Source organism: Leptonychotes weddellii, chromosome X, assembly GCF_054177405.1.
Source record: "Leptonychotes weddellii isolate Sample4059 chromosome X, ASM5417740v2, whole genome shotgun sequence".
Classification (NCBI taxonomy): Eukaryota; Metazoa; Chordata; class Mammalia; order Carnivora; family Phocidae; genus Leptonychotes; species Leptonychotes weddellii.
In genome coordinates, this window is record NC_138385.1 from 34,027,057 (window position 1) to 34,052,205 (window position 25,149).

The 25,149-nt window shown below is 44.5% G+C and overlaps 1 protein-coding gene and 1 pseudogene across 1 annotated transcript in view; both read left to right on the top strand.

Annotated features, from left to right (window-relative positions):
• Window positions 1–25,149, top strand: part of COL4A6 (collagen type IV alpha 6 chain) — a 251,832-nt gene that overhangs the window by 154,859 nt on the left and 71,824 nt on the right. The gene's annotated exons all lie outside the window — the stretch shown is intronic.
• On the top strand, window positions 22,058–22,486 carry LOC102750271 (small ribosomal subunit protein eS12 pseudogene; annotated as a pseudogene).

Here is a 25,149-nt window from a genome sequence, read left to right on the forward strand (position 1 = left end):
GACAGCCTAATTGTCCTTGTAAACAAGACCATTGCCTTTCCCCCAACCCATGTGAAACAGGACCCAGCAAACCCCTCACTGATACAACGTCCCCATGCATGTACTCTGAGAATAGACCATTGTGTTTTTGCCAAGAGCTCGTATCAAGTGAATAATCTGTTCCTATACATTTACACTCAGTGCAGGGTAGCCTAGGACATGTTTATACTCGAGAAAGGTTAGTATTAACATTGTGTCAGGGAATTAATCCATTTTAATTGTAAATGCCAAGAACAAACTCCTGTCTTTGGGGCCCAGATGTATGACTTTGGTTAAATATTTATAGATCAGTTGGAATGTTTACTCTTAATTCTGGAGCTAGGTATTTACTTGCATAATTGCACACTCCTCCCAACCTCCAACCCCATTTAGTGTTCTCCTGATGTTTTCTCTCTAAAATATAAGTGGATGGAGCAGGGGGAGATGATGGGAACATCTGGCTACTGGAGTAGAGCTGGTGACATTGATGGGAGCTGACCCTGAGCTAGTAGAATAACCAGGAAAATACTCTAGGTATATCAACAAGACCACGGAATGAGCAGGGGACCCAGAATCAGACAGCCTGGATTCTTGTCTTAACTCTGCTACACATTAGCTGTGTGACCTTCTCTGGCTCACAGGTTCCTAATCTACACAATAAAGGCGATTAATTTGAATTTTAAAAAACTCCTTCCAGTTCTGAATCTTCCTGGAAGCTTTCTTTAACCCATTTCGAAACTCCTACCACCTCTAGATGTAATTAATATACTTAGGCTCCCTGGAGCAGTACCCTTCAGTAGAACTTTCTGCAGTGTTGGAAATGTTCTAAATCCGTGACGTCCAATAAGATAGCCTCTAGCTACATATAGCTACTGAGCACTTGAAATGTGGCTAATGTGGCTGAGGATCTGGATCTTAAATTTTATTTTATTAATTTAAATGTGATAGCCACTTGTGATTAGTAGCTGCCCTATGAGGCAGCATAATGCTAGATGATTAGCAATAGCATTGGCTAGCTCCTGCCAGAGGGCCATTATCTATGCTAGGGATGGCTTCTAATCTGGGGAAGATTAAAGAAGTGGTTGGTAAACACTGTTCAGTAGGAATGCTCTCTCTCTGATGTGGAAGGTGGCATACAATCAAATATTCTCGATGTGTTGAGGTTTCAAAATACACAACTCCGGAGTTCTTATTAGTTCCACTAAAAAGTGAAAGGAGGTGGCAAGCCATTGAACTAATTTCCTCTTTTTTTCTGTCTGAAATGTTAATATGCTTTTAGCTGCACTATGTTAAACTGGGGAAACGGTATTTCTGTAGGGCATTCTAAGATATACACAGCAGATTGCACAGAATCAACTGCCATCATTCCACATTAATTAAACATTTTTCATACAAAAAAGAGAGCTTGTTTACTTAATTTGCAAAATGTTTCTTTGTCATTTAATAGTTTATTGATCTATATCCCATAGCATTGGCTGCAGAGAATTATTAATCTGTCTGAATTAAAAACAGCGGCAGGTCTTCATTATACAACTCATTGAGTTGAAAATCAGCTATGGCTGTTGCTGGACTTGCCTTTCCCGCTTCCAAATTTACGATATTTGTCTCGATATAGTAAATAATATTAAGTATTATTATTAGTCATTACTACCAGTAATCATATACTTAAATAATAATAGCATTTATTCATCAAGGTATGGGTCTTAGAGAGCACATAGTGCTCATGATTAGTCTAAGAGTATTTGAAAGCATCCCTAACTCCAGTTCCATGAACTGGTTAGAATGGAGGCTTCCAACTGGTATGGTCCAGTTGCCCAAGTGGTATTGTCTGTGTCTGGGGTGGTAAATCCATGGCATGAAAGCTGTCATTTCCCACCCATTCCTTTGTCTTTGGCTTTCTTTTCCTGATAAGCTTGAACCTAGCTTCAGAATTCTTCTCAGCCAGGATCGAAACAGTTAAGGCAGGGCGCCTGAGTGGCTCAGTCGGTTAAGCAGCTGACTCTTGATTTTGGCTCAGGTCATGATCTCAGAGTCGTGGGATTGAGCCCCATATCGGGCACCGTGCTCAGCAAGGAGCCTGCTTGAGGATTCTCTCTCCTTCTGCCCCTCCCCCACAAAAATAAAAAAAGTTAAAGCAATCATCTGACAACATTTAAGATGAAACGTTTTTCCCCTCTCTAATTTTTGCCATGGGGACATGATCAGTTTGTAAGGAACAAAAATGAGAGCTCTAGAGCTGATAGGAACCCTCAAGAGCGCCCGCTCTACTCCCCTTATAGAAAGAAGAGAGAAGAGGTGTACACAAGGTCACCAAGTCAGTTGGTGGCAAAAATGGGACCATATCCCAGCCTCCTGACTCAGACTTGGCAAGACACCACCTCGAACTCACCATGTGGTAATCATACCCTGGATGTTTGGTGCAAGATTATAATTGCCCTTGAATTTACTGGAAATGATGTCTACTTGCCTGGACACTTGAGGCTGGATGGCCCTGGCTAGTAAACAGGGTCAATCCATTGGTTTGCAAGATGGCTACATGCAAACAGGTTACTTGGTATATCTTCCCACAAGTCGGCCTTACATGTTTTCCAGACATCTCTGTCCAGGGCCACCTGACTAGAAGGAAGAAATAGCATCCTGTTAATTGAGAGGACCAAACCTAGCTTAGCACGACCTGCTGGAAATGTGTGGTACTGATTAACAGCTATGATCTTTACTGTTATCATTAGCAAATTCCTGGATGTTTGCCTTTTTTTCATGTGTTGCTCTCCACCTAATAAGTTGTTCCACTTACTTATGGCCTGTGCCCTCCATAGGGGTTTCTCCTATGCAAAAATTGTTTATTAAGAAAAAATACTGTTTATTAAGTCTAACAACATTGATATCACTGTCAGGCAGTATCTTAAGAGTTGAGCCCTCACAGTTTCAATAGAGAGAAGCCTGTGATTCTAGTAAAAGGCAATAGCAGGAACCTGGAAGTCTTGGTTATCAGTTCTTTAGATTGTCTTTATGATCTAAATGATCCTTTAGGTTGGAGATGTTAAATGATTTGCAAAGGAGGAATCACGATTATTTACTTATTCAATGGTATAATTATTATAAATGAACAATCAGGAGAAAGGTATAATTCTGGTTAATGGCATTATCCCTTGACTGCCAGGTGCATCTGTTTCTGACCAAACATTCAGTGCCTCTGTTTATAAAATGTGTTCATGTCCTAAAGTTTCCCTTGCGGTTGAACATTCCCACTACACAGCAAGTTGTATTAGAGTAGTTTACCCTCCTTTCTTTCTTTTTTTTTTTAAACTCTTTGTTGTGTCTTAAAGATCCCATTCTTGTTTTTGCAATTGGTTCCTTATCATTTTCTAAGTAGACTAACTTTCAGTGTGTCTGAGGTGCTCAGCTATTCTGAAGGCATGACTAGGAGGGGCTCAATCCCCCAGTTTTCACACACACACACAAAAACAACCTCACCCTTCAGTTCATGACTTCTACTTGTAATTTCACTTATGAGACTGACTTGGTTCTTGCCATACTCTGGGGTCTCGAAGAAGTGATCCAGTCACCCAGGGGTTTTTTACAGAGAAGAGGGTGTGAGTGTCCTCCCCACCAGGGCAAAAGTGGAAAAGGTAGAGTTGTAAATATTTGGGATTTTCCCCCATAATATCTTAGCTTCTCTTTAAAGGAGACACCACAGCTCATCCCTAATGAATCTATTGCAGTTGTTTCACGGATTATGTCCTCTAAGGTGTGGGATCCTAGGTTGTTACTTCTCCCAGGGATGTTTAGCCTGGGAGAGGCCCCTCCCAAAGAGTGTATGTAGTAGAAGTGTACACTTTTAAAAAAGGAAAGTCTGACTGCCAACATCAGCTTCTTCAACCTCTGAAAAATCAGTCATCAGTCTTCTTTCTCAATTGTGCTATCACCACACCATCCTCATTTTCACATGGAATCAGATACCTTCCAGTTATTCAAGAGTGACGGTAACTCATCCCACAGTATGATTCCCCCAGATCATTGCTTCCTTCCAAACCACTAGGCTCAGGGCCTTGTGTCAAAGCTTTTCCTGTGGAAATCCAAGAATAGAGAATAAGACCAGTATAAAAGTGAATTTTATAAATACTAACTTGTAAATACCTCATATTTGTCTCTATATTACTGAGGGAATCTGAATGAAGTGGGTCCCCTATTATAAAGGTCCAGGGTTAAGGTTATCAGATACTTTACTTCTACTCCTCTTTACCTCCTTGAATGTATGTTACTCGTAACTTAAAAACCATCCAGTCTAAAGATACTTTCGGAGTCCACATCTTCACTCATCCAGCAAATCATGGCTGAGGAAGAATCCTCTATTAGTTCAGGACCTCTATAAAGCAGAATCCAAGATGGCATTTAGCCATACGAGAGATTTATTGAGGGGCACCTGGGTACCTCAGTCAGTGAAGCATCTGCTTTCGGCTGAGGTCATGATCTCAGGGTCCTGGGATCGAACCCCATGTTGGGCTCCCTGCTCAGTGGGGAGTCTGCCTCTCCCTTTCCTTTTGCTCTTCCCCTTGCTTGTGCTCTCTTGCTCATGCCCGCTCTCCCTCAAATAAATAAATAAAATCTTTAAAAAAGAGATTTATTGAGCTAGGTGCCTGTGAGGCAAAAAGGGAAGGGATCCGAAGAGGGTAGGGGCTGCAGATGACAGTGCAAGTCTAACTCTTGTGAAGGGGAGAGGGAGGGGAAGAGGATTGGACAAGTAGAATCTCAGATTGTATCACAGTTCTAAGAAAGTTTCAGCCAAGCCATCAAGGAGTTCTTAAGCCAGAGTGACCCATCAGAGGAGTCCCTGTCTCATGGGAATGGGCCCTACCTTATTCTTGCCACATTCAGTCATTGGCTGGGAACTGCCTGTTGGAAGCATATCTTCAGCTCCAGTGTAGTGATGGATCCAGAGCGCCAGCAGTAAGGCCATCTGTCAATTATGCTCCCCAAGTAAGGGTTCTGAGTGGCACATTTTCCTGGCTGCCACAAAGCCCTAAGAATCACTGGGCTTGGTTCATTGGAAAATCATCTCCAGCTGCTACTCTGACCTAAAGCACTGTAAGTAAATATTATTTCACCCACGTCAATGTTGTGGCTCACAGCACTTCGACTCAATCACCTTTTCCCTTGATCAGTTCCCCTCCACCACCACTAAAAGCTATTCATCAAGTTTTTTTTTTTTTTTTTTTTTTTTTTTTTTTTTGTCAGACAGGCAAGAAATCCAAAGCATCATCTTCTTCTTCCTCCCTGGGTCTACCTCTGTCTTTTCCAGTCCTCTGAAAGATAGGCATACTCATTGTCCTTTATGACCCCCAAGCTACTCTGCTTTCTTCTTCTTCTCAGTTTCTGTAATCTGGCTCTTTGCCTTCTGCTATCAGACATAGCCAAGTCTCTCCAATCCTGCATTTACCTTCACTCTGTCTCAATTTGCCATCCAAATCACTCTCCCATCATTCCACACTTGCTGCCATTGGTTCATTACAGCGTAGTACATGCTCAAATGTGAGTGTGTGTCAGAAACACCTGTAGGGCTTATTAAAACACAGATTATTGGACTCTGCTCTGAATTTCTGATTCAGTAGGCTTGGAATAGAGACCTGGTAATTTGAGTTTCTAACAAGCTCCCAAGGGATGTTGATGCTGCTGGTCCAGGAACCACACTTTGAGAAGCACTGATATAGTAATTAAAACAGTGTGGCTTCTGGATCCATTCTTCCTGAGTTCAAATCCTGGCTCAAGCTCTTAAATTGTGTCACATTAAACAAGTTCTTCGTCCCTTTATACCTGTTTCCTAATCTGTAACATAGAGATAATAAAAGTGCCTACCTTATAAGGTTGTTGTGAAATTACATGATTTAATATATACAATATATATACAATATATATACATGCCTGGCACATAATAAATGCTATAAAGTGTTAGTTGTTATTGTTTAATTGACCCAGAGTTCTAGAGCCAGTAGGAATCATTTAACCTGTCCTTCACCGAATCCAAGTCAAAATTTGCGTAATGCCTTTACTCTTGCTATGTGTAGTACTTATTATTTTGCTAAATGCTTTTCTTTAGTTTGGTTCATGCTTTTACCTGGCTACATGTATCTTAAAATGAAACTGTAGGTGGAAAACCAGTGTATTCCAAATGTAAGATAGAATATATATAAAATTACTAGAATAAAAAATATTTATCTATGTACCACCCCAAACCACCAGTGGTTTGGGTATCCTTCTTTGAAAGAGGACTGATTTCACTTACAAGCCTTCTTTTTCAAATAAGGAAACTGAAATCCGAAGAAAAGGAGATACTCACTGAAGAGCACAGAGAGTTGATGGTAGAGCTGAGCCCAAGTGTCCTACTTCCTGGCTAGGTTACTTTCTTTACCACGTCTTGGAAGAAATGCCCCACTACTTCCTCCTCTTGCCTTATGATGACCTTATAGCAACTGTATCTCTAGTACTGAACATACCTCATTCTCTATGAAGGCTTTGCCATTTAACCTAATTTTAAAGGTTTTGTGATGGCATCTGTTGTTATGTCATAGGGGTTTGGGCCATGGTTGAGTGTTGTCCTAAGAGCTTAGAGTTGGAAGAGAGGCCGAATGTGCTGACTGCCAGATAATTAGGAGGAAGTGTGGAAAATGAACATGGGCAAGAAAAGGAGTCAGGGTTTGCTAACAGGGTGAGGTTGGCAGACCAGTGTGACAAGAGAGAACTGAAAAACAGACCCAGGGTGCACACAGAACTTGGATTTAACAGAGTTAGGGGAAAGAGGAGAGAAGAGCAGGGAAGAGGAAAGAGCCTCCAAATGTGGTATTGTTTGTCGTAGGCCTTGGGCAGGCTACCTAGTCTCTTTATTGAACAATCAGCCCTTTCTCGAGTTCTTTCAATTCCCAAGGGTTTGAACCCCTAGCACTTTGATAAGTGCTGCTCTACATTTTAGAGTTACTTAAGTGTGGAGCGCTAACACAGATTCTCCTAGACAACGCAGACCCTCTCCTTGGTCCAGTTCAAACAGCAAGCCATCAGAGCAGAACTTTGCAGACAGCTCTCTTCAGGAAGTAGCCCCCCCCCCCGCATTTTGGGGTGCCCTTTCTTTCTCTTTTTCTCCGAGAGGCTCAGAGGGGCTTGAGCAATCAGCAAAACCAACACTGGGGGTTCTTTGTAAGGGCACTTTCAAGAGCGATAGAGGCTTCTTAAGGCTTCCAACTTTTGGAAGGCTTCCCTGACAGATCTAGGGAAGAGTTTATACAAAACTTGGTCAGCGTTTGCTTTTTGTCCGAGGCACCATTTTACATTGTTCCTTTTATATCGCTGGAGTTAAGAAGTTGAGGATTTGCCTGGATAAGGTAAAGTAAACAAAATGCTTTGCCGCACTGGTGGTTTCTTCAAGCTTAACTTACCTCCTCTCCAACCACTCCCATGCTTCCACCACAGCCCCTGTGACCCTGGCATATACCCGCCTCTGACCCCTTTTCCATTCTGCACAATCCTCCATGATAAGCAATAATATTCAGAGTGCCCACTGGCATGACCACATCTATCGATACAAAATTTGGAGAAAGTGTGGGAGCTGTATAAAATGGACATTTCAGCCTCAAGACAATGTGCATTTAACGTGTGCAATTGGTAGATTTCACCTTTTTTTCTTCCCTAGGGAGGAACTAATTATCCCCTTGTGTCGCATTCTTTGGCACTTGGAGTGTTTATCCAAACCAAACGACAATAGTCCCCTGATATCTTCAACTGTCCAGGCGTGCTTTTGTTGAAACCCTCTTTCAGCCATCTTAGGGAAGAAGATTATAGAGTGAAAATCATTTCCCTTAAAGTAAGTGTGCCCATGGGATTACAGCTATCCCACTGAAATGCTCAGTAAAATCTTGATAAGCCAGAACCCCTGCTATCTGGGATATCTGTGGCATTCTTCTTTAGGAAGAAGCGTATATGATAGGGAAATGATCTGAGAAGTCAGGGATATAGCCCAGAAAAATAAAGGAGCCTCCAAATAGCATCCTGGGTTCTCTACTTATTTAGTCTGTGTCCTACATCTCTAACAACTACAGTCTCAGACAATGGAAAATGATCTACTGGAAAATAACTCAGAGTCCACCTAGTCCTCAAACAGCAAAGAAAGCTTTTCTATCATCTCCCCACGACTCTATCTTGTGAGGCAGGAATGTTGCCTCTGACAATTTAGAAAGATTTGCATCAGTAAAGGTCTTCTCCTTAGGCCTCAGTGAACCAAACAATTCTGTAGACTTTCACAGTCCATACTCCAAGAATCCCCATTACATAAAAGATTTACTGTAATCTCTAACGAAGGACTTAATAAATTAAGGAGTTCTCTGAAAGATGGGACCCACAGGAACCCATCAATCCTAGAATAAAATTCCCAAGGGCTGAGGAAAGGTTTGTGAATCAGACAATGCCTTCTCCAGCTTGGGAAAGAAGTGGGGGGTTCTAGTTCTGCCCCAGCCTGGCCTGGACCCCATGGAGCTAGATGCATCCTCTGGTCTTCCTTGGTTCCTGGGCTTTAACACGCAAATCATTCCGTGGTCTCCAGACCTATGACAGGGTCCAGGATTCTCATTTCAACAAAAACTTATTACCACCTGGCTGAATTCTAGGGATACAAGGATGAGTAATACATAGTCCCTGCCCTCAAGTGCCTCTCTACTCAGGGATAGAAGGAGCCCGAGAGATTAACAATCACAATTCAGAGAGATAAATATTATTATAGAGGTATAAACATAATGCAAAGTGAGTACTTTTTGTTATTTAACAGATAGTGGAAAGAGCTATAAGGATGCTGCTTTCCTGTGCTGAAAACCACTTTGTTATTATGAGTTCAGATCAGATTTATCTGCACTAGAAAATAAAAAAGAAACATAATTAGCTCATGACTGTACATTATAAGGATATACATTTACCAGTGTACAACTTCTTGCAAATATTTCTTGGCATGAGAATTCATGTTTGGGCCTTTATTTACTATGTAACATAATCTTATTTTTATATATTTATCTCCTCTACTATAATGTGAGCTACATGAAGGCAAGGGATTTTTGTCTGTTTCAGTCACTGTTTGATCTGCAGAGCCTAGAACTGAGCCAGTAAACATGTAATAAATATTCGTTGGACCAATGAGCAAATACAGATAATTAAAAATTAGGATACGTGCCATGAAAGAAAATGAACATGCGTGGTTAGAGATGGCAACAAGGGGATGGGATGTAGATCGGGGCCTCAAGATCGGTCTCTCTAAGCAAGAGACACTTGAGCAGAGACCTGAGGAGTATAGCCAAGACAATGGTGTTACCCTTCAGACACCAGACAGCTCACATTTGGCATACAAAAGCCCCTGGAAATCTGAAGATGTCTGGGTTTTAAGTGACGCACATTTGCAGGCTACTGAGTTGACTTGTTAAGGAATAGGTTTGAAGTGGCAATTTGGGGGTGTTCTTGTTTAAAAGACTCTCAGAGTCTCCCAGCTCTGCCTGAATCCTTGGGTTTAAAGGCGAGGAGGTGGACGGAGTTCGGACCCAAGTGTCCCTCCTGCCTCAGTCCCTCGGGTGGGATTCTGGATGGACTTAGCTCTGTGCATTTGGCCTCTTGAAATTCCTGTGACCCCTTTGTAGCTGGCACCACAGCTCGGGACGTTCTTCTTCCTCGGCTTGCCTGGCGAGAGATGGGTCTGCCATCTGGAGTCAGAGAAACAACCTGCCAGCCACCGAACAGTTCAGCCTGGGCTCTGGACAGTGAGAATCGGGCAATAGCCAATTCCTTGTCTGCAATTTGCTGATTATCACACCCCAGGGTGTGGGATTGTACAGCCAGAACCGCTTTGCTCTGCCTCTCATCAAGGCAAAATGAACACAGATCCTGACAGGTCAAATCTTCCCCCAGACCTCAGAGGTTGCTGTACAAAGGACCAGGCTTAATCTCTGGCCAAGTGTGTAATTCATTTATCTGCACGGTCATGAATTCTGGGCTCTCAGGGCAGGAAGCGTGGGGCATTGTGACTGGTTCTACAGGCCCAGGGAGTCACTTAAGCCCTGATTGTATTGTGGAGGGAGGGATTTTGGAGACAAAGGCCTCTGTCCTCCAGAGATTGAGCAGATGCGAAAGGGGAGCCTACGCACACAAAGGAATGGCGCTTTAGGGAGAGGTTGACAGCCTTGTCATCAATGCCCGTGAACTTCTCTAGATCATGCAAGCGATGACAAGGGGGCTGGAATTAATTATTTCATAGACTTTAGCCGAGAGGAATTGAAATAGGTAGAGTTCATCTCAGGATGTTTGCCCGATGCACATCCGCCACTCTGTAGTGGAGGGAAGCTTTAAACCCCAAGAGCCAGCTTTTCACGTGTCCCCTTCTCAAGGAGTTGTTGGGGGGGCGGGTCTTGACTTTCACCTCCAGCCGTCAGGGCTCCTTTTCCACCACCCAAAAGACTTGACGTAAAAGGCAGCGCTCTATAGAGAGCTGGTACTTTACAGCTAATTGGAAATTGTTTGGGAATGTATGGTTTCCTCGCTCAGCCAGCTGGTTCCCTTTCTGAGCCTCTGGACTTCCTGCTGAACAGAGATGGGAACGGGATGCCATTCTGTGTTCCTGGCGTTTCATTGGCACAGCTCCACAGCCTGAGGGGGAGACTGACCCGTTGCAATCAACGCAGCCTCAAATTTAGAGTTATTTGGATTCCGAAGTATTTCAAGCTCCGTGTCTCTCGTGTCACTGCAACCTACACTGTACTGGGCAATGGAGGGCATTTTAATCACGAGTTGCATGATATGTATAACAGCCTCCAGAGAGGGAGGAGGCAGATTGTCATGGAAGGCTGTCGTGCTTACTCTGATCTCAGATAGGCACTTCACCTCTTCGTGCAGTGAAACATCCTGATGTCCCATTTTTCCTCCCCCCCTCCCCCCGCCTATTCATTTTTGGAGTGTGATGCGAAGGACACGCAGAAATCTCAAGCCCAGATCTCCCCAGCCAATCCTGTTAGTGCCTATAACTGACAGTCTTTCATCACTCCACCGAAGGTGTCTCGCTGCCACCATTATGTACGATGGGGTCAGGCATTAACTACATTATCAGTCATTGATACTTTGCCCCTCAAATACATTTATCAAATCAGCCTCAACAGAAAATTGGGACCCCTGGGGGAAATGGACTGGAAGTATAAAGCTTTCTGGGGTGAGTGGACAGGATTTTGTTTGCTTAGGCTTTTTACCCCTTGACACCTGCTTTCTAGGTCATCCGCAGGGACTGAGAGTCCCTGCTTCATGTGAGTTCACTTCTCTGCCCATCAAGAGCCTTATCATTGGTAAGACCACCAGAGGACTCTATATCCCAGCGGCTTGTTGCGTTGGCTCCATTCAGCAAGTCTCTGTTAAGCATTGATTCTAGTACTGGGCTAGGTCCTATCGAGAAGATGGAAAACATTTCTGTAATCTTCCTTCAATGAGCTTGCTTTCTGGTTGTTGGAGATAAGTCAATAAAATCTGCACATTTAAGAACCATCTGCTGGAGTGACATAATAAGCGCTCCAGAGAGTTTTCTAGTGACGGAACAGATGGATTAGTCAGAATGGGCTTCTTGATGGAAGCGGGACTTTTCCTGGAGCCTCAAAAAATTGATACAATTTTAATATGGAGAGGAGGACGAGGGCAGTCTGTGCAAAGAGAAGCACATGAACCAAGGTCCAGAGGTGGGAATGAGCCTATAATGTATGTGGAGGGGTCACATAAAAGACACAAGGGCAGAAAAAACAGCTTCAGACCAGAGAGCGAAGAGCAGAGGAATTTCGATTTGATTCTTTAAAGCAGGATTTTCAAAAATGTCTGGATCATATACGCTTATCAAAAAAATACATTAGATATTTCCTGCTTGGGGTGCCGGAGTGGCTCAGTCAGTTAAGCGTCTGCCTTTGGCTCAGGTCATGATCCCAGGGTCCTGGGATGGAGCCCCATGTCAGGCTCCCTGCTCAGCAGGAAGCCTGCTTCTCCCTCTCCCTCTCCCTCTGCCTGCCGCTCCCCCTGCTTGTGCACACGTGCTGTCTCTGTCAAATAAATAAATAAAATCCTTAAAGAAAAATACATTAGCATACCGCAATATATGTATATTTATTTATAAACTGTATACTTGTACTAATGCACTCATATATAATAAAGCATACACAAACATCACAAAGGATGATGTAATGAAAATGTCAAAGTTCTAATATTTCCTTCTCAATGCCAAAGAATCATCTTGCGCTCCCCCGGGGGGGCCTGTGCCCCCACCCTGGATGCCACTATCCTAGAACATCAGCTAACCATTTTGGGACCACGGAGCCCTTGAAGAATCTGATGAACGCTACGTATCCTCTCCTCTCCCCAGAAATCCATGCACAGCTGCTTTCTCATACATTTCATTTCAAGGAGGGTAGGGCAAGCAATGAACGCTCTGAAGCTCATTCATGGACCCCAGTTCAAGAACCCCTTTTCTGGGGAAAGAAAAGCACTGAAGACTTTCGAGGAGCTTCGCGGCCCCTAGACTTTAATCTTTTAGGAAGTTGAATCTGCTCTTTGTGCCTAAGATGAATGGGCTGTGGCCAGGGTGGGCTGGGGTGGGGCAGGTTGAGAGAAGCAAGCAGACAAGTTGATAGGCCATTTCAAAAACCTCAGGCCTGAAATGCAAATGTCATGACAATCGAAGAGGGAGAAAAGAGGCAGGCGACATTTCAAAGGGAGCCTGGACAGGTCTCAGTGATCAATAGAAGATGAAGGGGAGGGAGGGGAATCCATGACAGCTCTGAGGCCTCAAGTCTGGGGTGGTCAAGGGAGGGCAGTGGCTACTGGAAAACATACACTGGTTCGGATCACAGCCCAGCATCTCAGCAGAAATGGTCTGAGGGCAGTGAGAAATGGGAGGGACGGGGTTGGTGAAGCTGGGGGCAGCGATCAGATGGAAGACACGGACTGGGGAGTTGAAACTTGGGAGGAGAGCAGCTCTGAGAAGAGACGGAATAACAGTAGTTAACATTTATGTACCAGGCACAGTTGTAAGTACTTTATTACCCAAGTTGATTTGATTAACCCTTACGACAACCCCTGGGAAGCAAGTGCTATTATTTTCATCACTCCATATTTCATAAATGGGAAACTGAACGATTTTATAGGTGGGGAAGCTGCTCCCAGGTCACACAGCTAGGAAGTAGCAGAGTAAGGATTCCAACCCACGAGTGCGGGTGGCTGCGAGGGGGGGAGTGAGTTACAGGAAATTCCACAAGGCAGAGGGGAAGAGGGCAAGCAGAGGAAAGGCCTGGCCCCCACTGGGCACCCGCGTTGGATCAGGCTTGGTGCCCACACCTGGTGAGAATACTAAGCAGCAGCCGCAGCATAGTTGAAACCAGCAAGAGCTTTCTTTCAGTGTGCAAGGCACCGTGCCAAGCACTTTAGGGGGCAAAGTGAATATATGTCATTTTTCAATCACTCAGCACCCAGATGCCTTTTCTAGTTGGAAAGAACCTCTCATTGTGTGAGTCTTGTGGTGGGCCGGGGCCCCACCTCTCACTGGGGGAAGACAAAGGAGGCCAGACACTCTCTTTACCTGCTCCTGGGCAGCTAGGGTGTGGGCATAGGACCCATGCTGAGCCGGTAGGACACTTCTCCAGCAACTTGCAATCTGGAACAACGAAAGGCTAAGACGATGAGACCGAATTCAACCACGGTGGTAGTCAGTGGCTGTGGCCATGGCCCCCTGACCCGATTGCTCCTGCTTACCTAGGCTCCAAAGCCTCCTCCACCCTTCCGTCTATTCTGGAACTCTCTATGTCGCAGATGGGACAAACACAAAGGAAGCAAAATTTACTGGATTTACTGGAAGGAGAGAGAGCAGGAGTGGGCAAACATTTTCCATGAAGGGCCAGGTGGTAAATACTTTAGGCTTTGTGGGCAGCTGTAGACAGCTTAAAACACACTTTAACATACACTGAGTTGATTTCTTGCCCTTCGGAGCCAAGTACTTTAACTGATACAAATGAGTTATCTCATCTGATCCTTACCGCAACCCAGACGAGTAGGGGCTATATGGCTAACCTCACATCGAAGCTAAGAAAACGGAGACCCAGAGAAGTTAAGTCGTTGGCCCGGGATCACACAGATAGTTAAGTGCTGGCGAGTGACCCAGCAAAAATGCCACCCCAGAGCTCTCAGACTCTCACACATGAAAGAGATGAAGAAAACAGAGATGAAGCACTTAGTAGTCTCAGAACCTCTTCTGGGATAACAAAAAAAAAAGAAAATTATTGCTCCCAGTTGTTCAGAGGCACCAAAGTGATGAGTGCCATGGAAACAGAGAGGAAAACGGAATAGAGATGCGCAGTGGCTTTGGGTTTGATGTGTTTATCTCCCTCTTGGCTGCTTCTATGTAGCCTATTAGAATACTCGTTTGAGCCTCTGTCGAAAGGTTACATTGACCTCTCAGTTCTTGGAGCCTCTGCCGGCCTTTTGCTTGCTGAGAAATCTAGAATGCATTTGAGTGGCAGCCCCGAACTAGACTAGACTGTGGAGGTTGAATTCCCTCTTCAGGTCCCTGGGACCTACCTGCACAGGGTCCAGGTAACAGGAGCCAAAGTACCGCACTGTTGCCTCGGCTGAGATGCACGCCTTTTTGAGGACAGGGTATAAAGCTCGCTCACGAATGGCACCTGCCGATTGAACTCTGTGGTCTGTGCCCCTTTTGGAGGTGGCTCACGTGCAGTTGACCACCAAGCCCGATTTCACTGGCAACCCTCTGTCCTCTCCGTGTGGCCAGGGCAGATGATCCCTTGCACACTGAGCTTGGCGGTCTGGAGCTTTTGCTCTTTGCTAAATGCAGAAGACAACGGCCCCAAAGCCACAGTTTCTCAGGGGTGGGTGGGAGAAGTTTTGGGTACATACAGCTTTTCTGTCTTACCCCCTGGACCCGGAGTTCCTTCCATGGGACTGCTGTGAACGCTTACAATAACATGGTGTTCCCTCTGCTCAGTGCACCATTTAATTGAGCTAATTAATGACAAGTAAACATCTCACAACAGTGAGCCTTCTGTTGGACGAGTTGGAGGTAGGATCAAAACGCAGACTGGTGAAAGAGGCTCCTTGGACCGGGGCATTCGGAGTGTTATTGGCCTGACCTGTTCCTGTGGGTGCATGCATGCGTGCACCCTTCTGTTAAAATTGTCTTTTTGAAAGCTTGTTGGGAAAGTTTGCAAGAGCATTTCTTTATTGTCTTGTCACATGTACTGATGGGAGTATTTTCTTCTGTGATTTTATCCCCAAACTTCTGTGACAGTTAAAGAAGAAAACCTTATTTCTGCCAAGCTGTGGGTTGGGAGAGCATTTGTGAGGGCCCGGTGTTTTTTTTAGCACATAACTGGTCCCCCCAGAATGTCTTCTTTTTACTTTCTGCTAACGTGGCCAGGGAACACCTGAATGGTGTCAGAAAACAGACATCTCTTCACTGTGGATCAAATCCAGCTCTGTGGCTGTCCAAGCTGGCTTTTTTTTTTTTTTTTGGATGAGTGCCTGGAGCTAAGTAGCATGAGTGAACTCAGGGAAGCCATTAGGCATTTCCATTATTATTTCTCGATTATCTGCACGTGGGAAAGGAATGGTGATTAGGCTACCTAAACCAGCCTACCTACAGTTTGTTCATCCTAACCGTTTCAGCATGATCAAACATTCTAACAGCCTCATCACCATGCTGGGATCATATTCACCTAGTGCCGAATCCTTTTTCAAAGCACTTTCCCATGGAAGATTTGCATTTGACCCTCACAACAATCCAGGGGCAGTTCCACGATTAGGGGCTGCCCCATAGATCGGTTGGTCAAAACAGCTGTGCCGTTTGGCAGGTCAAGTGCTTAGGTGTGTATTTCCCAGGTGCCCTGGGCCTGGGCCTTGGGAAACCATGGTACCACTGGTCAGCCTAAAGAGAAGCAGAGCCTAAAGCAAACCGAGCTCACTGTTGTGTGGTTTTGGCTTGGTGACCCCCAGTGCACAGGAGATGACCAACAAAAGACTTTGACTCATCTCCCTGGGCCCTTTGATTTTGCCAGGAAGGTCTTTCAAATTAAATCTATTCTTTTCTGACCAAGCTTGATGTTGATTCTGAGCATTCTAACTCAGAAAATGTTGCTTAAAGGTGAACACTAAATACCACATTATGCCAGTGCAGCCTTGCTTGGTATAATCAGAAAAGAGTGTTTGAAACTCTCCTTTCATTCTCCTGTGAAAGAAGCAAAAAAAAAAAAAAAAAAAAATTGTTGATGAACATAGCTGAAGAGCTCATTCTTCACAGGACTTTCCAGATGCCCACTCAGGTTAGAAGATCATAAGTCTTGGTTAAGGCCAGGAACAGAAAATACAAATCATTTAACGTTGTCTCCAGCCTTTCTCCTAAACAGAACTAAGAGAAAATACGACAGTTATCATTTTATTAAATGTCACATAAGCCGTCCCAACTGTTAAGCAGGGCACTCGTGTCTTTGATGGGTATGACTAAGCTGTTTGAGCAGGAGAGGGACTCGTGTCTGTCCTGTAATGAATCAGTGACGTGGGCTGGTAGTTCTCCAAGCATATGCGGCGGTGGGGGGGCGGGGGGCAGGGGCGGGGCGGGCTTTGTGTTCACACAGGTGCAAGGAAGATGCAAATTTGACAAGCATTCACTTCAACTGCTATTTAGAGCAGAGGTTCTCAGCCTTGGCTGCACATTAGTATCACCTGGGGAGCTTCTTAAACCTCCCAATGCCTGGCCCACACCCTGTCTCAGCTTGGGCAATCGGAACAAAATATCATAGACTGAGTGGCTTGAAGACAACAGACATTTATCTTCTTACAGTTCTGGAGGCCAGAAGTCCAAGATCAGGGTGTCAGCATGGTTGGGTTCTGGGGAGAGCTCTCTTCCTGGCTTGTGGATGGCCACTTTTTTTCTGTGTCCCCACCTGGTGGAGAGAACTCTGGTGTCTAGTCCTCTTCTTACAAGGGCACCAATTGTCTCCATTCAGAACTCCACCCTTCTAGGGGCGCCTGGGTGGCTCAGTCGTTAAGCGTCTGCCTTCGGCTCAGGTCATGATCCCAGGGTCCTGGGATCGAGCCCCGCATCGGGCTCCCTGCTCAGTGGGAAGCCTGCTTCTCCCTCTCCCACTCCCCCTGCTTGTGTTCCCTCTTTCGCTGTGTCTCTCTCTGTCAAATAAAATCTTAAAAAAAAAAAAAGAACTCCACCCTTCTAATGATCTCCTTTAACCTTAATCACCTCCCTAAAGACCCTTTCTCCAATACAATTACATGGCGGGGGTGAGGGCTTCAACATATGAACTTTAGGAGATCCTAATTCAGTCCATTGGATGCCCTAATCTAATTCATTAAGTCAGACTCTCAGGGAACGGGACCCAGACAGACATCAGTAGGTTTTGGAGCTCCTCAAGTGATTCCAACACGCGGCCAACTTGAGAACTACTAATTCAGAGCTTCGCTACTCGAAGTGCAGCCCACAGATTAGCAGCAGCATCACCTGGGAGCCCATGGTTCTGCACCTGCAGAACCTCAGGCCTCACTCCTGACCTACTGAATCAGAACCTGCATTCTAGTAAGATCCCCAGGTGATTGAGAGCGTGTCTCAAGTTTCTACTCTAGGGAATCTTCCTCCTATGGTCAAACGCTTGCAACAATAACCATGGGAGCTCTTGACATACTATAAGATTATCTCCAATTCCAGCTGCTTGACTGTGCAGCCTTCTGACCATTGCTTGATGGTACAGCGTCCATGAGGTGTGTGCTGGGGCTCGATCACTTGAGTTACTCAGGGGCCACACACATTTTTGGGTAACTGCTAGGCAATGAGTGAAGTGACTGGTTTTAGGTTCTTTTTTGAGAACGGGGGTATAGTCTCCTTTTTCTCCCTGGTGACTGATTTGCTTTGGGATTGGTTGCATGGAGTTACCTCCTCTCAAAACCATCTGCAGCTGCTTGTTCAGGTTATGAGTTTCACTCCAATGGGTTGCTTAGCTTTTCATTGCCAAAGTTTTGTGTATTAAGAGGGTATTGTATGGTGAGTAACATAACGCCATCTAGATGTTTCCTATACGTACTGCTTATACTTAGCTATTTCCATGGTTTCCATGTAAATCAACCTCTCCGTCTGGTCTTGTACAACGTAGTTGCTAATTGCATGGTTGTATGTGTTTCTCTCCGGCTCCAGCTACTCTGGACTATAGGTTTTCTTGGTTGTGAAAATGCATTTTACAAGTTACAGTTGGGAAAGATGAAAAAGTTCTAGGGATGGGTGGTCGTGATGGCTGCACAACAATGTAAATGTACTTAATGCCACAGAATTATACACTTGAAATGGGTTAAAATGGTAAATGTAAGGTGTGCATTTTTTTTTTAAAGATTTTATTTATTTATTTGAGACAGAGAGAATGAGAGACAGAGAGCATGAGAGGGAGGAGGGTCAGAGGAAGAAGCAGACTCCCTGCCGAGCAGGGAGCCCGATGCGGGACTCGATCCCGGGACTCCAGGATCATGACCTGAGCCGAAGGCAGTCGCTTAACCAACGGAGCCACCCAGGCGCCCTAAGGTGTGCATTTTTACCACAATTTTTAAAATGTAATGCATTTCACTAAACGTGATGATGTATCCTGGTTTGGCTCTTGGAACAGAAGAAGGGAATTCGTATAAAAACTGACGAACTCTGAATAAAGTATGGAGTTTTGTTGATAGTATCATACCAATGTTAATGTTTCAGTTTTGATAAATGTACAATAATTATGTTAGATGTTAACATCAGGGGAAACCAGGTAATGGGCGTGTGGAGTATATGGGAACTCTGTATCTTTGCAAGTTTTCTATAAATATAAGATTGTTCCAAAGTAAAGTTTATTAAAAAAGAAAAAACTGGGGGGTGCCTGGTTGGCTCAGTTGGTAGAGCATGTGACTCTTGATCTCAGGGTTTTGAGTTCAGGCCCCACATTGGGTGTAAAGCTTACTTAAAAAAAATTGATGGGGCACCTGGGTGGCTCAGTCAGTTAAGCGTCTGCCTTCAGCTCAGGTCGTGATCCCAGGGTCCTGGGATCGAGCCCCGCATCGGGCTCCCTGCTCAGCGGGGAGCCTGCTTCCCCCTCTGCCTGCCACTCCCCCCGCTTGTGCTCTCTCTCTCTGATAAATAAATAAATAATCTTTAAAAGAAAAAAGAAAAAATTGATTCTATTATGACCCATCATTTTGAAAAGGAGGTAGGAATGAGCAGTAGAAACAATCTGACAGAAGGCAGCAAGATCTAGAACTCTTTTCTTCTCCAGAGGGTGCTTTTCTTTCAGGCTTCTAAACGGTAATACACACACACACACACACACACATGCGCGCGCGTGCGTGCGCATATATATGTATATACACATATATATGTATATATATATGTATACACATATATATGTATATATATAATAAATATGTTTATTATATACTTTTTATATATTTTATATAATACATATTTGATTGTCTTTTATTTGGTTTATATTTTTTAAATATATAAAACATCACAATAGCACTATTTACTGAATGTCGCTTCAGCATAGGGGTTAAGATTGCAGAAACCTGGCTTTGACTAGGGCTTCTCCCACTCTCCAACTATATGACTGTGAGTGGGACTATATCCCACTCTCCAACTATATGTGTGTGTTTCCCTTACATTATGCCAAGAATATACTATCATATTCTCTCTGTGCTATGACGTGAAAAGGTTTGAGAAGCACTGCTATATGGAGAAAAGTAAAGTTGGGTTGCTACCTTCATAACGTACAAAGGTGACTTCCGGGTAGATTAAAAGCCTAAGCGTGAAAAGTAAAACTATAAATGGAGGAGACTTTCTTTATAGTTTGAGATGGTATAGGACTTCATAAATAAGACCCTGAAGTACAGAAAAGAAGGTAAAGAAGTCATGAATTTTACTACATCAAACTTAAGGCTTTCAATTCAATCAGTGACATCCTAGACAAAGTTGACAGACAGATGCTAGACTAGGAGAAGATATTTGTAATGTCTAAACCTGGCAAGGCATTGATATCTAGAACGTCCAAAGAACAAGAAAAAGGCAGAAAACACAACAGGAAAAAAAAGAGACAAAGCATATTCACAGAATGGACAGCTCACAGAAGGGGAAACTGGATTGGCTAACAAGCATATGAAAAGATGATAGCTCTAGCTTGTATTCAGAGAAATACAAATCAAAATAGCAGCGAGATACCAAGTTATACTCATCCAAATGACAAAAATTAAAAAGATAACACCAAGCATTTATGAGCATGTGGGGAAAAAGGAATCCTCAGCATTGCTCATGGGAGTGGTAAGCTGGTCTAGCTTTTTGAAGAGCAATGAGATGGCACGTATTGCTAGTAGCAACGGATATGTTCCTACAACCCAGCAAACTCACTCCTGAGTGTGTGTCCTGGGGAACCTCTCCGGGGTTCTAAAATGGGATGCTTACAAGGATGTTTATCACAGAATCATTTGTTTATCACAGAATCCTTTGTGTAAGGGATTGGAGGCAAACTAGGCATCCATCAGTGGGGAAACACACATGTAAAGTGTGGTGACTACATACTAACAAGGATTAGAAGCCAGAGAGTAGTTGTGCAAATACCAAAGAGATCTTGAATACATTCTTGTGAAAAGATAAGAAATAGAAGATCTGTGGCCCAATAATAGTTACATCAACTTACACACACACACACACACACACACACCACCACCACCACCAATAACAACGACAAGTATCTATCTATCTTTCTATCTATCTATCTATCTATCTATCTATCTATCTCCTGGACTTACATCCGATGCATTATAGAAGGTCCATGTGAGGGGACAAGAATGAGAATGGAGGTTTGGGTGAAGGAAAGTAATACAATAAAAGGAGGGACCTTATATGGACTAATGATAGTATTTTGCCATGAACTGAGGGGTGTGATTAACTCAGCTCTCTACAGCTGAGTTCCAAACAACACACACAAAAAATTTTTACATGCTACGAGAAGGGAGATGATAACCCCAACCAGGGAAATCTGAGAAGTCTTTTGAAAAGAGATCAGATTTGAGCTGAGCTTTGAATGAAAGATAGAGCCTTGGGAGAGAGTTGTGGAAAAGAGGGGTATGTTCGGCAAGGGAATCACTTGGGTGAAGCCAGGTGGTGAGCAAGTACAGGATGGATTTTCAGTATCAGCAAGGAGACTCATGCCTGGAGTCTAGGGCAGCCAGGGGTGTTTTGTGGAAAATAAGCCTGCAAAGACAGGTGGGAGCTGAATGGTGAAAGGCTTTCAATGCCTGGTTAAGGAGTATGGATTTTATTTTGAAAATAATAGGGAGTGATTTACAGTTTTTGAGCACAAGAGCAATACAATCAGATCTAGGAAGATTACTGTCCAGCATGTTAGATTGGCAGCAATGTTTGGATGCAGACAGAACTCCAGAGGCTGTTGTTATCCAGGTGAGAGCTAATGAGGGACTGAGCTAGGCTTTTGTTATTGGTCCCTAAGGGGACCAGTAAGGGGAGTGTAGACATGGACTTGAGAAATTGACAGGGCCTGAGAAATAGAGTGGTGACTCATCTTTATAGAGGAGATAGTAAAAGTTTCAGGAGGTGGATAGAATCACTGAGAAAGGAGCAAGAGCCTTGGGGCCGAAGGGAAAGGGCCCGTGAAGAGGACTGAGATGATAAAAGACCAGAGGACCCATAGTGTCATGCAGGGAAAGCCAAGGAGATGGTTGCAGAAGGGAAAAGAGTGTTCAGCAAGGACAAGAGCCACAAAGAAGGTCTATGGGATTCGAATTTACTTTCCAGTTTCCTGGTGACTTTCGAGAGGATGCTTCCAAGAAGGAGGCACTGGTAGGCTCAGACTGCCAGGAATTGGGAAGACTGGTAAGAGAGGAAGTAGAGGCAGTGAGTGTTGTCTAGTCTATCAAGAAGTGTGTTCTGGAAAGACACAGTGGTGGAGTTTTATCCATGGTCGAGGAAGGCATTGCTGCCGGAGGTGTAATGGACGTTAATACTGTTTACAAGAGGTGCTGAAGACCTCCCTCATCCACGATGGCCTAGCACGTGGAATTTGCGAAGCTGCCAAAGCCTTAGACAAGCGCCAAGCCCATCTTTGTGTGCTTGCATCCAACTGTGATGAGCCTATGTATGTCAAGTTGGTGGAGGCCCTTTGTGCTGAACACCAAATAAACCTAACAAGGTTGATGACAACAAGAAACTAGGGGAATGGGTAGGCCTCTGTAAAATTAACAGAGAGGGAAAGCCCTGTAAAGTGGTTGGTTGCAGTTGTGTGGTGGTTAAGGACTATGGCAAAGAGTCTCAGGCAAAGGATGTCATCGAGGAATACTTCAAATGCAAGAAATGAACAAATAAACTTGGTTCTTGTTCCAAAAAAAAGACACAGTGGTGGAGAGATGGCGTTGGTCAGGGGGTGGGAGGAAAGATTTTTGTTTTACTTTTTGGCATCAGGCAGACAAGAGCATGTTTTGAAGACTGAAGGAAAGCAACCAGTCCAGAAGATATAAGGGGGAGGAAGGGTAGTTACTAGAGTAGGGTAGGATAGGAGGGCTTCTGGTGAGCCCTGGTGCCATCTACCTGGCAATTGCTCATTGAAAGCAAGCTTTGCTCTACACCTTGATTCAAACGTTCCCCTAGTCATGCCCCTTCACTTCACCCTCGGGAGATCTTCCCTCTCCCATACGGCCTTACTAGAGCTCCCCCGCATTTGGCCCCCCCTTACTTTCTTTTCTTCTTCTGAGTTCCAGGGAATGGTTAAAACTGGACTAAACACACCTCTCTTTGTCAGTCAGCAAGTCAAGAGAAGCAATTAGCTGCTGGGTTCTCAGGCCAAAGGACCTGAAGCTCTCAAAGCCTTGAAGGGGAAAGAAAGCACTTGAAGGTTTGTTTACCACTCAGCCTGAGGGGACAACAGTCACTATTCTTGGCTAGGACAGGCTTCACTGGAGACTTTATCTCTGCGGAATTCTCTGTTAACTTTTTCTGTGACATTGCTGGCGCCAGACCTAGAAGCTTTGAAAAACCTCATGAAACCAGAGAATGAAAAAAAAAAAAAAAAAAAAAAAAAGTGGTGATGGATGGAGAGGTAAGGGGCCATAGGGCCTGTTGCCCCGTTAACCTCCCAGACCAGGACCCTGGACTGGCCGGCAGCTTTTTAATCTCTTTTTCTACCCCAGGTCCTAAGGTTTGGCTAGTTTTGCTTCCCTCCCCAGTGTCCAACCTGGATTCCTCTCAGAAGGGTTTCCTGATTCATCCCTAGCTCTGCTTTCTCTGGGAAGCAGATCATTGCGGCAAGACATTGCTACTGTCACTAAGGGAACAGTTGGGCAGAGCACGATGTGACAAAAATGTAAATGACACTCTAGAGGTGGGGAAGGTAGAGTGAGCTGTGAGCATGTGAGCTGCCTGCTTCCCCCCTTACACATGGCGTGGACTCTGCATTGGCTAAAGCCATCGCCCTTCGAATTGGGCGCTAGACCCAACTATAAGGTCTTCAGTCTTCGGTACGTGTGGCCTGGCATGGCTAACGGTGGATTTTTCTCCACACGTGAATCTCCAGGTTGTGCTCTCTGGCTCCCGATTTGTCCTGACGGCACTGACTCAAGTCCTCAGTGCTCTCCCTAATTCATAGCTACAGCTAGTTCAGACTTCTCGCTTTGAGCAAAGCCAGCTTTTCTAGTCAGTAATTTGTTTATCAGGAATTGCTAGCTCGCTTCTGGATCATTCTCCAGCCTAGACCCCAAGATCAGCGATGTCAACAAGGCTCTCACATCCTCCTATTGGACCTATCCCTCTCCCCCACCCCCATCTTCACCCCCAGTACTTCTGATGTCTGTGCCAGAGCCCAAGCCTGGAAAACCCCCACCACCTGCTTTGCTTGCTCCAGGTCCTGGGCTGCCAAAGTACTGTTTGAGGAAAGCTTCCTCGACAAAAGCATGTTCTCTAGTGTCAGCAGAGCTCCCAGGGCTGCTTGGCAGCCCTTCACACTTTTCTAACAATTGACTTTCTGCCACGTCCCCCATAGCATCTCCTCCCAGCCCTCTCCAGCTGAGCCTCAGCTACCCTCACTCTTAATGTAACCTCGCTTCCGACATTGATTGCGAAAATGGAGGTCCATTTGAAATGGACTTTCTCCACTTACCTCTCACCAAAACTTGGCCTGGGCCTTTTTTTTTTTTTTTTTTTTTTTAATGCATCCTCCTCCACTCTCTCCTTTGGAGGAATAAAAGGCCCTCCTCTATTTCTAAGACAAACTTATCAACATCCTTTGGTTGGGTTCAGAGTCATATCCCTCCTGTCTTCCTCTGCCTTATGACATACTCATGTGTGTACATAACTCATCTTTCTGACTCAGACTGACATCTCCAGGGCAAGGTCCATGGTATGTTTCTTTCTGAGTTCCCAACATGTAGTACCATGGCTGACACATAGTAAGCACTCAACAAATGTTTACTAAATTGGTAAGTTATGAGGGGACCACGTAGATTGACTTGGGTTCTTTGTCCTTGGTGCATCTACTTAATGGGTTACTAAGGGTGCCACTGGGCTTCAGGAAAGATGAAGGGAAGAATCAGGAAGACTCGATGAGGTCCAGAACGAGGGTTTTTGGTGGAGTTACGTGACATGGTAGTGGGAATTTTTTTTTAACCTAGAATTGACCCATCACTTTATAAAGGGAGTAGAGGAAAGAGCACTAGACTGGGAGTAAGAAGGTCTGGCTGTGCTGCTCATAATCTGTGTGGCCATGGACAAGTTCATTAACCTCTGGGCCTCAATTACTTTCTCTAGTTCGAGGACAAGGCTATTATGAACATTAAATGGAGTTGTGAATGGGCAAACACTTTGAAATCTGAATCACCTCTCCACTGCAAGCTTGTAGCTCTTATTCTTTTATTTTTAAGATTTTATTTATGTGAGAGAAAGAGAGAGAACAAATGAGCAGCGGGGAGGGGCAGAGGGGGAGAGAGAGAGAGAAGCAGGCTCCAAGCTGAGCAGGGAGCCCAACGCGGGGCTCGGTCCCAGGACCCTGGGATCATGACCTG